Below are 12100 nucleotides of genomic sequence, written 5' to 3'. Positions count from 1 at the left end.
CTGTGTCTGTACTCGGGTTGTAGGCTGCTGCTGTCCATTTACGACCAGACGAGGTGACTATGGCTGAACCATCAGTGAACCATGCTGACTCCTTCAACTTATCTGACAGAGACTCAAAGGGTGGAGCCTCGTGAATGGGGGATGACTGCAGCACAGGAATTTCTTCTTCTGTATGGGTGCTGGTAAAAGTGACAAGCCCAGCTAACTATTTTGAAATGTCTCTGACATCCCCAGCTGCAATACCCCCTCTTTCTTGAAGGTACCATTTCCATTTCATCAGTGTTTGGTTCTGGGCTACAGCTGCCCTAGTGGTCAGTCCATCATCTCTCACCCATCCTGCTATTGGCAATGCAGTATGGATGGTGACTGTGTCCTTTCCTGTAATGGTCTCTACGTGTTGAAGTGCTGTGTAGGCCCCAAACAGGTACTTCTCTAGGGGCGTGTATCTTTTCTGTGCCCCTGTAAGTTGTTTGGACCAAAATCCAATGGGTATTGCTCTCAGTCCCTTCTTTTCATTTGGCTGCCACAGACTCCAAGATATTGTACCATCCTGCTCCACTACATCCAGCTGAAATGGTACTCCTTGTCTCACAGGTCCCAATCCTTGATGCTGCAAAATGGCTTCTTTAGCAGCCAGGAATGCGGTCCGCTGCTCTGAACCCCATGTGAACTCAGTCTTTTTCCTTGTGACATTGTATATAGGCCTCAGAATCAGTCCAAGACAGGGGAGGACTGGGAAGGGGGGCAGGGTGGCAATCGCCCCCCGGGCTGCTCTGATGCCGGGTGAAAAGGCCACCCTCGGGGCTGAATTAATGTAGGGGCCAGACACTGTATACAGCTGCCGGTTGTCGCTACACAATGTATATATTTGCAAAGCTGCAGCGGAGCTGTATGAGTGTGCAGAGTCGCTCCTGCACCCGGCTGGCACAATACTAACATAGTCACTTCCCTGTCAGGCAGAGTGATCTCCACCCGACAGGAGCTTCCTAGGCCCCACCTGGCTTGATGTCATGTATTTCTGTTAAACCTCCTTGATTGCAATTAACATTTAATTATGTTACCACATTGCATCATGTTTGTCTTGCTTCATAACATCAATATCCATTATAAAACCAGGTGGGCATGGATGGCGAGCTGATTCGATGGTTCAACGGACCACTTGACTGGACTTGCCCCCCAGGCTTAAGGCTGCCAGCCCTCCCCTGGTCCAAGATGTGGGATAAATGATCTCCAGAATCCCACAACTCCAATGAACTTCTGCGCCTCCTTTTTGGTAGTAGGTGGCAACAATGCCTGGATAGTTTGCACAACTGTCTCTGGAATTTTCCTCTGTGGCCCGGTCCACATCATTCCCAGGAATTTCACCTCTGTGGCAGGTCCTTGGACTTTGTCTCTGTTGATAGCCCACCCTCTGTTCTCCATGTGCTGTATCAGCAGGTGCAGTGCTTCAGTTACATCTTCCTTTGTTCCAGAGATCATGATGTCATCAATGTAGTGAAACACAGCAACTTTCAGATTTAGGGTGCTTAAATCTCGGGCAATCAGTCCATGACAAATCGTTGGAGAATGAAGGTATCCTTGAGGAAGAACAGTGAAAGTGTACTGGCGGCCATTCCACACAAAGGAAAACTGGTTCTGACACTCTGGGTCTATTGGAATCGAAAAGAAAGCATTAGCCAGGTCTATCACAGCATGATATTCTCCTGCCTCTTTAGCAATTTTCTCAATAATTGAGATCATATCCGGTACAGCTGACTTTAATGGAGGTGCCACTTTGTTTAGACCTCTGTAATCCACAGTCATTCTATATGTCCCATCAGGTTTCTTTACTGGGAACACCGGAGATGAGAATGGACTTACAGCAGGTCTAAGGATCCCTACTCTTAACAGTTCATGAATAGTCTCCCCAATTTCTTTGTGGCCTCCAGGAAGTCTGTATTGCTTGCGACAGACTGGCTTCTCTGGTGGAGGAATAAAGACAGGGGTCCATTTTGCATGACCTCTGACCACAGCCTTCACCGCCCTGACCAGATACGTTTTATCAGGATACCCGAATGTGAATGTACCTTGTTCAGTCTGAATAGACTGACCTTGAAGTACATCCATCCCAAGAATATTTTCAGGTAACTCTGATACCAAAACATTTGTCCAAAATCCTGGTCCCTTGCCAATAGCCAATTTCACCCGTGTCCTAACTGCTGGTGTGGTTTGCCCTCCCAAACCTTCTACATAAATCACTTCTCCTTTGTGATGGGAAGGATCTCCTTGCAAAAGTGTAACTTCAGCTCCAGTATCCACTAAAGCCATGACATGTGTAGGAGGAGACGACTTCCCCCACCATACAGTGACAGGTGCATATGGGCGTCGGTCTCCTGCTGTCACAGTTCTTATTGCTATTACAGGAGACCCACCTTCCCTTCATAAAGAATAAGGAACCTCCCAATCCCCTTTTCTAATTCTCTCTAACTCCTCCCCAGGATAAAGGGATTTGGGTTTGGGTTCATGTTCAGTTTTGGGAATGGGTTTGGGACTAACAGGAGGGGTCTGTTCTGTTGTCTCTAAATCTAGGCTGATGTTATCTTCACTAGGAGTAGTGTTTCTAACCCTGACAGTTTTCCCCACTAAATGTTTCCACCGCTTCAAAATTTCTGCAGTAGAGATGCCATCTATCTCACTTTTAGGTACTCCTGCCTTTAATAGGTCCACCCACATTTGTTTCCTAGAGATAACTAGCCTGGTTTTCTCTTCACCTCCTGTCTTCTCTCCCACATTCCCTTTCTTCTCTTTAAAAGTCCTTTTCAGCCTGTTCTCTGCCTGTCTGACCTTATCTACTGCCCTGACAGGTTTTGTTTTAGTCTCCTCTAGCTCCCCCAACTGGCTTAAAAGGGTTGTTGCTTCATGAATTTTGCTGTTTAAACCCAGGCCTCCCAGCAAAGACAATAAAGGAGCCCTGAGATTAAATGGTGCAGACTTCATTAGCTTAGAGCGCAGAGCAGACGTGAAGGGTTCCATATCTGGACCCATCCATTCTGGAAATGTATTTAATCCGGTTATACAACCCATCTCACGTAACCTGGAAATACCTTCTCCTAATGTTCTCCACGAGTAGGTATTTTCCAGGTCACTAGGATTAGCGTATACTTGGACTATACCATCTCTCACGAGGTCTAAGAGTGAAAAATTCACACTAAACTCTCGGGCTTTTCGCATGGCCTGACGCAATTGTGGATCATGGAACAACAATAACCCCTGAGGATTGGGACTTTCAACGGCAAGAATCAGGACTTGAGTATGAAAAAATATAAATTTTATTCTACATATAATAAAGATAAATTATACATAATCACATATCAAGTATATAATAAAAACAAGGTCATAGATACGTCTTGGAACCAGAAGGGTCTGAGGTGTCTGGATCGGACTAGACGCGTTTCGGTCCAAATGCCTTTCTCAATGGTCCACAAAACACCAGAGCTCAGACTAGGAGCATAAAAGGTAACAATGAGTATAATACAAAAAATGGGTATAAGGTTAGATTCAACATGTATTAAACAATGTTAAGAGCGATAATACACAAAATTCATTATACATATTGTTTGTCGTATTTAGATGTAACAAAGAGGAGGGGCAAAAAATGCCTCTATAATTACGTACCAGATATGTAGGACCTCTGTGAAATCCAGGACGTGAGACCAAAAAGATGGGCCTTAGTGGATGAGAAAAAGGCCTTCAATTGACTGTGGCCGCAAATAGTATATGCTAATCAAATTAGGTCTATACAGGATAGACTAAAGCAATATGTTAATATTTGTATGGGTTTCCAGGGGAGATTTCAATATTTGTAAGCCAAATACACAGTGGTATGGCAAATGACAGTGAGAAAAGAGCTCCAAGGACAGAAAATCCCACGAGGATCTCCAAAATGAGGTCAGAAACGCACAGGTCATCTAGGGAGTTATGAAAAGAAATAAAAGAAAAATTCAATGAAGTCTGTCTATATGAAAAATAAAAGGGAAAATGGGACAGAATATTGTGGGTACAGAATACCTGTAAAATAGTAGTAGGATAGGTATGTCCCCCAATGGATTTATGATGCTGGGACGTGTCCAGCCATGCATCCCTGTTGACATGGAATATGTCAAGCCTGAAATCATGAGGGATATCAAAGGGTAAATAGGTAAGGAGTAAGTACAATGGAATGGAATAGATAAGGAGTAAATGCGATAGGATGAAATGAAAGTTACTGGATGGGAGAAAAAGTTGTGCTAATAGGAGTATCACAGGGTGTACAGGAATCGGAATGAAAGTTAGCCAGAGTTCAATGGCGGAGAGCAGATATCCTAGGAAGGATAGAGATGGCTGAATAGAAGGAAAAGAGTCCCAGTGAAAGTTTCAAAAGGTGCCCAAATGCCAAGAATAAGTATTGGTAAAGGTATAGTAGTAAAAGCGGGTCCTATGAGCAATTTTCGAAGATCCAGAGAGGAAATAACTTACCTGTATAGGTCTGTGCATAAGAGTAATGGCGGCGCGCCCTGAATCGAGCGCGGTCCGCCATTAAGTACGCCGGCGCATGCGCCGGAGCCTCCGTCCAAACTCCTCCCAGGACGAGTGCGGACCAATAGAGGTCCCCCGTGTCTGGAGCGCACCGACGCCGCCCACACAGGGTTGGCCGCGGCGTGCGTTCCGGGCACGCCGACGCGCAATATCCGGGTCTGAATTCCCGCCTATGGCGGGATCAGGTGACCGGTAACGGGGCAGAAGAACGCCCCCATGTGCGCCGGGGGGAGAATCTGTGCGGGGAGCATGTAATGTCACTGACACTAAGCTGCAAATAAGGGGACAAAGCCAAGACTGTAGACATATAAACAAGGCAAACTCTATGTTTACATAGAAATACAAAAATGAAAAGACGGATATCAATTACTAATGGGTATTTGTGATAACATTCAATAGGGACAGGAGCAAAAAATCACTCAGGAAAGATGTATTGAGTGGCCATATGTTTACATGAAAAAAGGGGCAAATGTACAAGAGGGATTTGGATTAATATTAAATACTTTGAAATAGCCCTCAAATGAAAAATCAGAGCAAAAAAGCTACTGCAAAGAGGGTATATTGAGTAACCACGAGGTGGTGCTTGTATATTGAGTGATGTGGAAAATTTGATTTGTTCTATATATATGAATGGGAAGGAAAAAAGAGAACCTGTCAACATATGTTATGAGTATTGACTTTTGGTAATTTTAGGATGAAACAGATATTGCACAGAGGAGCATTATCGCGTAGTGTTGTCATTTAACCACAGATAACTTATGGATCCCATCCCCCTGATGAAAACCCTTCAAGGAAGGGCTTGAAACTAATGTTTTCGTTGAGTCCTGGGGGGATAGTAGCTCTAAGGTTGTGGATCCATCTGGATTCCCTCTGTAAAAGGGTTTTGTCCCAATCTCCTCCTCTGCTGCTGGGGTGTATACGGTCAAGGATGACAAAAGAGCAGCGTGGGAAAATACCGCTGTGTGTGGTCAGAACATGTCTCCCAAGAGGGAGATCAGGATTGCGTTGGCGCATACATGTAATGTGTCGTTGAGCTCGTTTGTGAAATTCATTTTTTGTCTTCCCGACATAAAAGCACCCACAGCAGCAGAGGAGGAGATAGACCACTCCTATCGTTTGACAATTGGAAAAATGTAGAGGTCTATATGGGGAACCATTAGGTAAGATTATATTGGGGTCTGTACAGATGTATTGGCATATATTGCACCCTCCGCACTTAAAAGTTCCTAGGCGTTTACATGGATCTTGGCGAAATTCACCTGTGTATTCACTTTTTACTAGCTTGTCCTTAAGTGAACGGGTCTTGCGATAAGTTATCGCCGGTTGGTCAGTAACAAAGGGATTAAGGTGTGGATCACATGTGAGTAAGTGCCAGTATTTGTTGAGGACATTATAGACTCTGTCATATTGTTTCGTGTACGAGGTTATAATACGTGCCTGATGTTGAATCTGATTGTTATCACGTGAAGTTTTGATCGATTTTTTGAATATAAGGTCTTGTCGTTGTTGTGATTTGGCCCTGCGATAGGCCTTTTTGAGGCAAGTTTGTGTGTAGCCTCTAGAGGTCAATCTTTTTCTAAGTTTATCTGCTTCCAACTTGAAAATGTGGTCTTCAGAGCAATTGCGTCTAAGTCGCAAATATTGCCCGTAGGGGATAGACTTTATTAGAGGAGCTGGATGAGCACTAGTTGCGTAGAGTACTGTATTGGCGGCGGTAGGTTTTCTAAATAGTGTGGTAGTAATGTTTCCTAATTGATTTTTATTGATTGTGATGTCCAGAAAGTCAATGGAATTGCTATTGTAACTGAGGGTGAATGAGAGGTTAAAGTTGTTTCTGTTCATAGAATGAACACAGTCTAGAAGTGATTCCTCATTGCCTGTCCAGACAATGAGTATATCGTCAATGTACCTATGCCAAGCCAATATGTGCTGAGTGTATTTCGAATGTTGTTCCTCGGAGAGGAAAGAGCGTTCCCATTCCCCCAGATACAGGTTGGCGTACGATGGGGCACAACATGTCCCCATCGCAACGCCCTGTACCTGGAGGAAATGGGAACCATCAAAAGAGAATACATTACGAGTAAGAATGTATTCAAGTGATTGTAGAATAAATTTTTCATTGTGGATCATGGGTTAACACTCCCAAAGCCACTGCTTCCTTGCCTGACAAAACAACACTGTCCGCCCCTTCATCCCACAAACGTAAGAGCCAACTCAATAGGGGTTCCCCGGACCTTTGTTTGTATTGTTTTGCCAGCTCATGGAGTTCAGTTTGTGTAAACTCCCTGACTTCTTCAAATTCAACATCTCTGGGGTTGCGATAATGCACCTCCCCATCTGCCATATCCTCTCTATCATGTTGCCTTTTCCTATGCTTAGTAATGAGAGGTCTGGCACACTTTTTCTTTCCCATTGGATGATCATCATCAGAAACATCAAATTCTATCTCCTCATCCTCACTATCATTGGAGGAGACATCCTCACAATCCCAGTTTTGGGATGTGACAATGGCACGTACCCTGGCTTTACTAACAGGTTTACGTCCCTTTCTTTTCCTTAAGGCATTAATTGATTTGGTCATGAGGGCTGCACACCGCTCTTGCAAATCATCAGCCCTACTAGCAGTTGAACGCACACACTCTGAAGCAACTGCTAGCTGGTCTTTCAATAACTTAACTTCTGCCTCTGCCTTCTCCCTTCTCTGTGATTCTGTATAGAGAGCATGAAGAAAATACCAGCCCACTGTGGAAACTGTCCTCTTCTCTGCTTTACTTAAAATCCAACCCCTTAAGGCTAAAATCTACAAAATGATCTGAGATTTTACCACCCCAAGTCTTATTCAAAGGAGAAGCATACTTTGCAAATACTTTAGCAATAGACTCCCACTCATTGTCTCTGGCCCAGATAGGTAAACTGCACATTTCCTTCTGGACACCAGAAACCTCTGCAGCCTTGTTTTTCCTAAACAGCTTACGCAGCATTTTTTACCTAGCACAAGCTACACAACACCACAGAAAACAAACACGTCTGTTTCAGTTGAATTTATAGCGCAAATCGCGGACGAGCCCCCAAATGTTTTGCGTGCGTTTCTAGTGCGGTTACTTTGCGGTACAACCAAGGAAACTTAGACCTTTGCGGTGTGTAAATGTGCTTTACTATGCAAAAACAATCTGTACATACAAAACTATTACAGTATTTAGGAGCATAATACAAGACTAGCAGATACAGATAAAGATAAAGCAAATATACTTAGCTAAAATAAGATTACAGCCATGGAGTCCCGTTTGCTTTCGCACATGGCACAGAGAAATCAGGTTTAGCTTCTTGCTTCATAGATGTTCCGTTTGAGACTGCAGACTTGCAGCCTTGAGCAGTCATTTAGACTTGTGATTAAAGAATATACCATCCCCCCAAACCAACACCATTTGTCCTGAGAACAAAAGGGCTGTTTATCCATTGTACAGTGACTTTGAAGGGGGGGGGGGTTAGGCTTGGCCAAACTTCCTTTCTAAAATCTTTACAAAAGACAGGTATCATTAGTGAGCCACTGTTAAATATGCACAACAGTCAGCAATGGCACCACATGGATGAGCAATGTCACAAGGTCTGAGAAAGAAAATCATTTCATTACACAAGAAAGGTGAAGGCTAAAAAAAGATAAGCAAAGCTTTACTTATCAGTCAGAATACTGTAGCAAAAGTGATACAAAAATTTAACAAAGATGGAACTGCAATCATCTTACAGATACGTCCAGGCCATCCATGGAAGTTTACACCTTGATAGGAGCGTCTTCTGATGAGAAGGGTTGAATAAAATCACCATGCAAGTTCACGGCAGTTAGCTAAAGGAGTAGAAAGCCTAAATAGGGTGATTGTTTCCCGTGAAACAATATGCGTACACTGCAGAAGAACGGCATGCATGGGTGTCTTCCACAAAGGAAGCCTCACCTAAAACCCATGCACAAAAAAGCCTGCCTAGATTATGCCAGGACCAATGCTGAAAAAGAAGAAGACTACTGGGACTCTGTACTCTGGAGTGATGAGACCAAGATAAATGTCTTTGGAACTGATGGTTTCAAAACCGTATGGTGTCACAAACGTGAGAAGTACAAAGAAAAATGCATGCTGCCTACAGTGAAACATGGTGGTGGCAGTGTCCTTCTGTGGGGCTGCATGAGTGCTGCTGGTGTCATGGAGTATCATGATTTCACAGATGTACCGCTCTATATTGAAAGAGAAGATGCTTCCATCACTCCGTGCCCTTGGTCGTCGTGCGCTTTTCCACCATGACAAGGATCCAAAACACACATCTAAGGCCACTGTTGCATTTCTGAAGAACAACAATGTGAAAGTGATTCAGTAGCCAATATGTCTTCTGATCTGATCCCAAATTCCCAATGGAACACCTATTGGGAATTCTGAAGAGAAAAGTTTACCATTACTCTCCATTCAGCATCCAGGCTCTAAAAGAGGTCGTTCTTGAAGAATGGAAAACGATAGATGTTGAAATATGTTGTCAATTTTTTTCATTCCATTTCTTGAAGACTTGGCACTGTCCTTACAAATCATGGAGGTCATACAAAATACTAGATGTAGTAGTATATGTTGTGGGGTGTATTCATTTTTGCATTAACTAATTTGACTAAAACTGAAGATCTTGTAATCAAAGGTATATCATTACCCTAACTTTTATGTAATGAGCTAAACAAGTATTCTATAAAACTCAGATTTGTAAGAATTTTGAAAATTGCTCTTGTGTTCATTAAAATAGTGATTAAAATCTTACCTTTCAAAAGAGGTGTACTCATTTATGCTGAGCACTGTATCTATCTATCTATCTATCTATCTATCTATCTATCTATCTATCTATCTATCTATCTATCTATCTATCTATCTATCTATCTATCTATCTATCTATCTATCTATCTATCTATCTATCTATCTATCTATCTATCTATCGTGCTCAGCATAAATGAGTACACCTCTTTTGAAAGGTAAGATTTTAATCACTATCTCAATGAACACAAGAGCAATTTTCAAAATTCTTACAATTCTTGAGTTTTATAGAATACTTGTTTAGCTCATTACATAAAAGTTAAGACTAAAAAAAAAAAAAATATATATATATAAAATATATATATATATATATATATATATATATATATATATATATATATGTTTTGCCATAAAACACTTTATACTTGATAAATGATTCCCAGAACTCCATATGTACAAGTGTAAGGACATTGAGGTTTCAGTACCTAATATGTATATACTGTATTTTCTGGCGTATAAGACTACTTTTGAACCACAAAAAAATCCCCCAAAAATGGGGGGTCGTCTTATACGCCGAGTATAATATCTCCAAGGTAACCTAAGTATAAGTATTACCGGTAGATGAAAATTAGGGGGGTCGTCTTATACGCCCAGTCGTCTTATACGCCGGAAAATACGGTATATATGTATATATATATATATATACACACAGTACTGTATGTAAATATATATTTTTAAAAAATATACTTTTATTACAGTATTTTATCATATTGTCTAGAGAATGTCCATAAATTGTATAAGATATTATATTACATTATAAAATATTATAGTATCCTTAATACAGTGCTGTGAAAAAGTATTTCCGCCTTCTTGATTTTTTATTTTTCTTGCATATTTGTCACACCTAAATAATTCAGATTATCAAACAAATTTTAATATTACACAAAGATAACCCAAGTAAGTACAGAATGCACTTTTTAAATGATAATTTCATTCATTAGGAGAAAAAAGCTGTCCAAACCTGCCTGGCTCCATGTGAAAGTAATTGCCCCCCCCCCCCCCCACTCCCCTTGCTAAATCATGAACTGTAATTAACTAAATTTTTTTGGAAAGCTTGCACTTTTGTGCAAACCAATCAATATATGCTTATTGGGATTTTTTTACCAAAAATATGTAGCAGAATACATGTTGCCTAAATGGATGAAAAAATTAGATTTTTTTAAATTTTTTTATTTGATGTGGTGCTTTATAGCATAAAGTAAAAAATGTTGTTTTTTTTTTTTTAAAATTGTCAGTCTTTTTTTATAGCGCAAAAAATAAAAACCGCAGAGGTTATCAAATACCACCAACAGAAAGTTCTATTTCTGGGAAAAATGGGACATAAATTTTATTTGGGTATAGCATTACACGACCACGCAATTGTCAGTTAAAGTAACGCAGTGCCTTATTGAAAAAAATGGCCTGGTCATGAAGGGGGGGTAGACCTTCCGGGAATTAAGTTTTTAAAATAATAAACATGTTATACTTACCTGCTCTGTGCAATGGGTTTGCACAGAGCAGACCGGATCCTCCTCTTTTAGGGTCCCAACCCCGGCCCTCTTGGCCTCTCCCTCCTGCCAGGTAACCCCAAAGCAAACAGCTTGCTCTGGAGGCACTCAAGCATGCGCACTCCTGCCTGGTGGCTCTGTGTGTCCATTTACACACAGAGCCACGACTTGGCCCGCCCCCTCTGTCTCCTGATTGGCTCGCTCGCTGTGATTGACTTCAGCGGGAGCCAATGGGGCTGGGGGGGCTGTTTGCACACAGAAGGTTTTATGCATTTTATACATAAAGGTCAGAGGCGTAACTAGAACCTTCAGGGCCCCGGTGCAGGAAACCATGAAGGGCCCCCTGGACCCCTGGCCGGGGTCCTTCCCTTCAAGCCTGGGACTCTTCCCACTGATCCTGGGGCCCTTTACTCTCGTTGCGGGACCCTTTCACAAGTTCTGCAGTGGGCCACCTTCCTGCGATGTTGGGGCCTCCCCACAGTGGCGGAATGCCAGGGCCGGTTGCAAGTGTGACCTTTACGATCCTGGAAGTTCACCCACTGGTGTCAGTTGTTTTTATTTTTTTGGTATTTTAATTGTATTATTTTTTATCATTTTATTTTATTTATTTTTTTTACAATGTCACTGACTATGACTCTGTCCATTGAGAAAAGGAAGGAGCTGGCTGGTAAATTACCTATTTACCGACCCCTTCCTGGTTCTCTATTGTGACACATCCCCTGCAGCAGCCGGCAGGAGAGGGTAGGGAGCACAGTAGGGGGTAGGGGGGGGAAGCTCAGTAGGGGGGGAAGCACAGTAGGGGGGGGGACCAGGGGAGCACACAGGGGCCCAGAGACAGCAGAACACAAGTGAACTGGATGGATAGGAGGAGGGGCGGGGGCAGCATACAGAGGAACCAATCTCCTCCATTTTCCCCCTGCAGCTACAGGAGGAAAAAGGAGGGCAGTGATTTCTCTACATGCGGCCCCTGCTGCCCCTCCTATCCAGGTGTACAGGGGAGCTGCACAGGGCCCCCTGGAGCATGGGGCCCGTTTGCGACCGCAACCCCTGCAACCCCTGTAGTTACGCCCCTGATAAAGGTAGTAAAGCCCCCCCTACTACTTGCCTGAGCCCGATCTTCCTCCAACGATGTGCACGAGAGCCTCGGTTTTCTGGGGACTCTCCCTCCCCATTGGCTAAGACAACAGCGGGAGCTAACTGAGGCCCAAATACCAAAAAACTTGA

This window comes from Pelophylax lessonae, assembly GCF_965119305.1.
Source record: "Pelophylax lessonae genome assembly, chromosome: 8".
Classification (NCBI taxonomy): Eukaryota; Metazoa; Chordata; class Amphibia; order Anura; family Ranidae; genus Pelophylax; species Pelophylax lessonae.
This window is presented reverse-complemented; position numbering follows the sequence as displayed.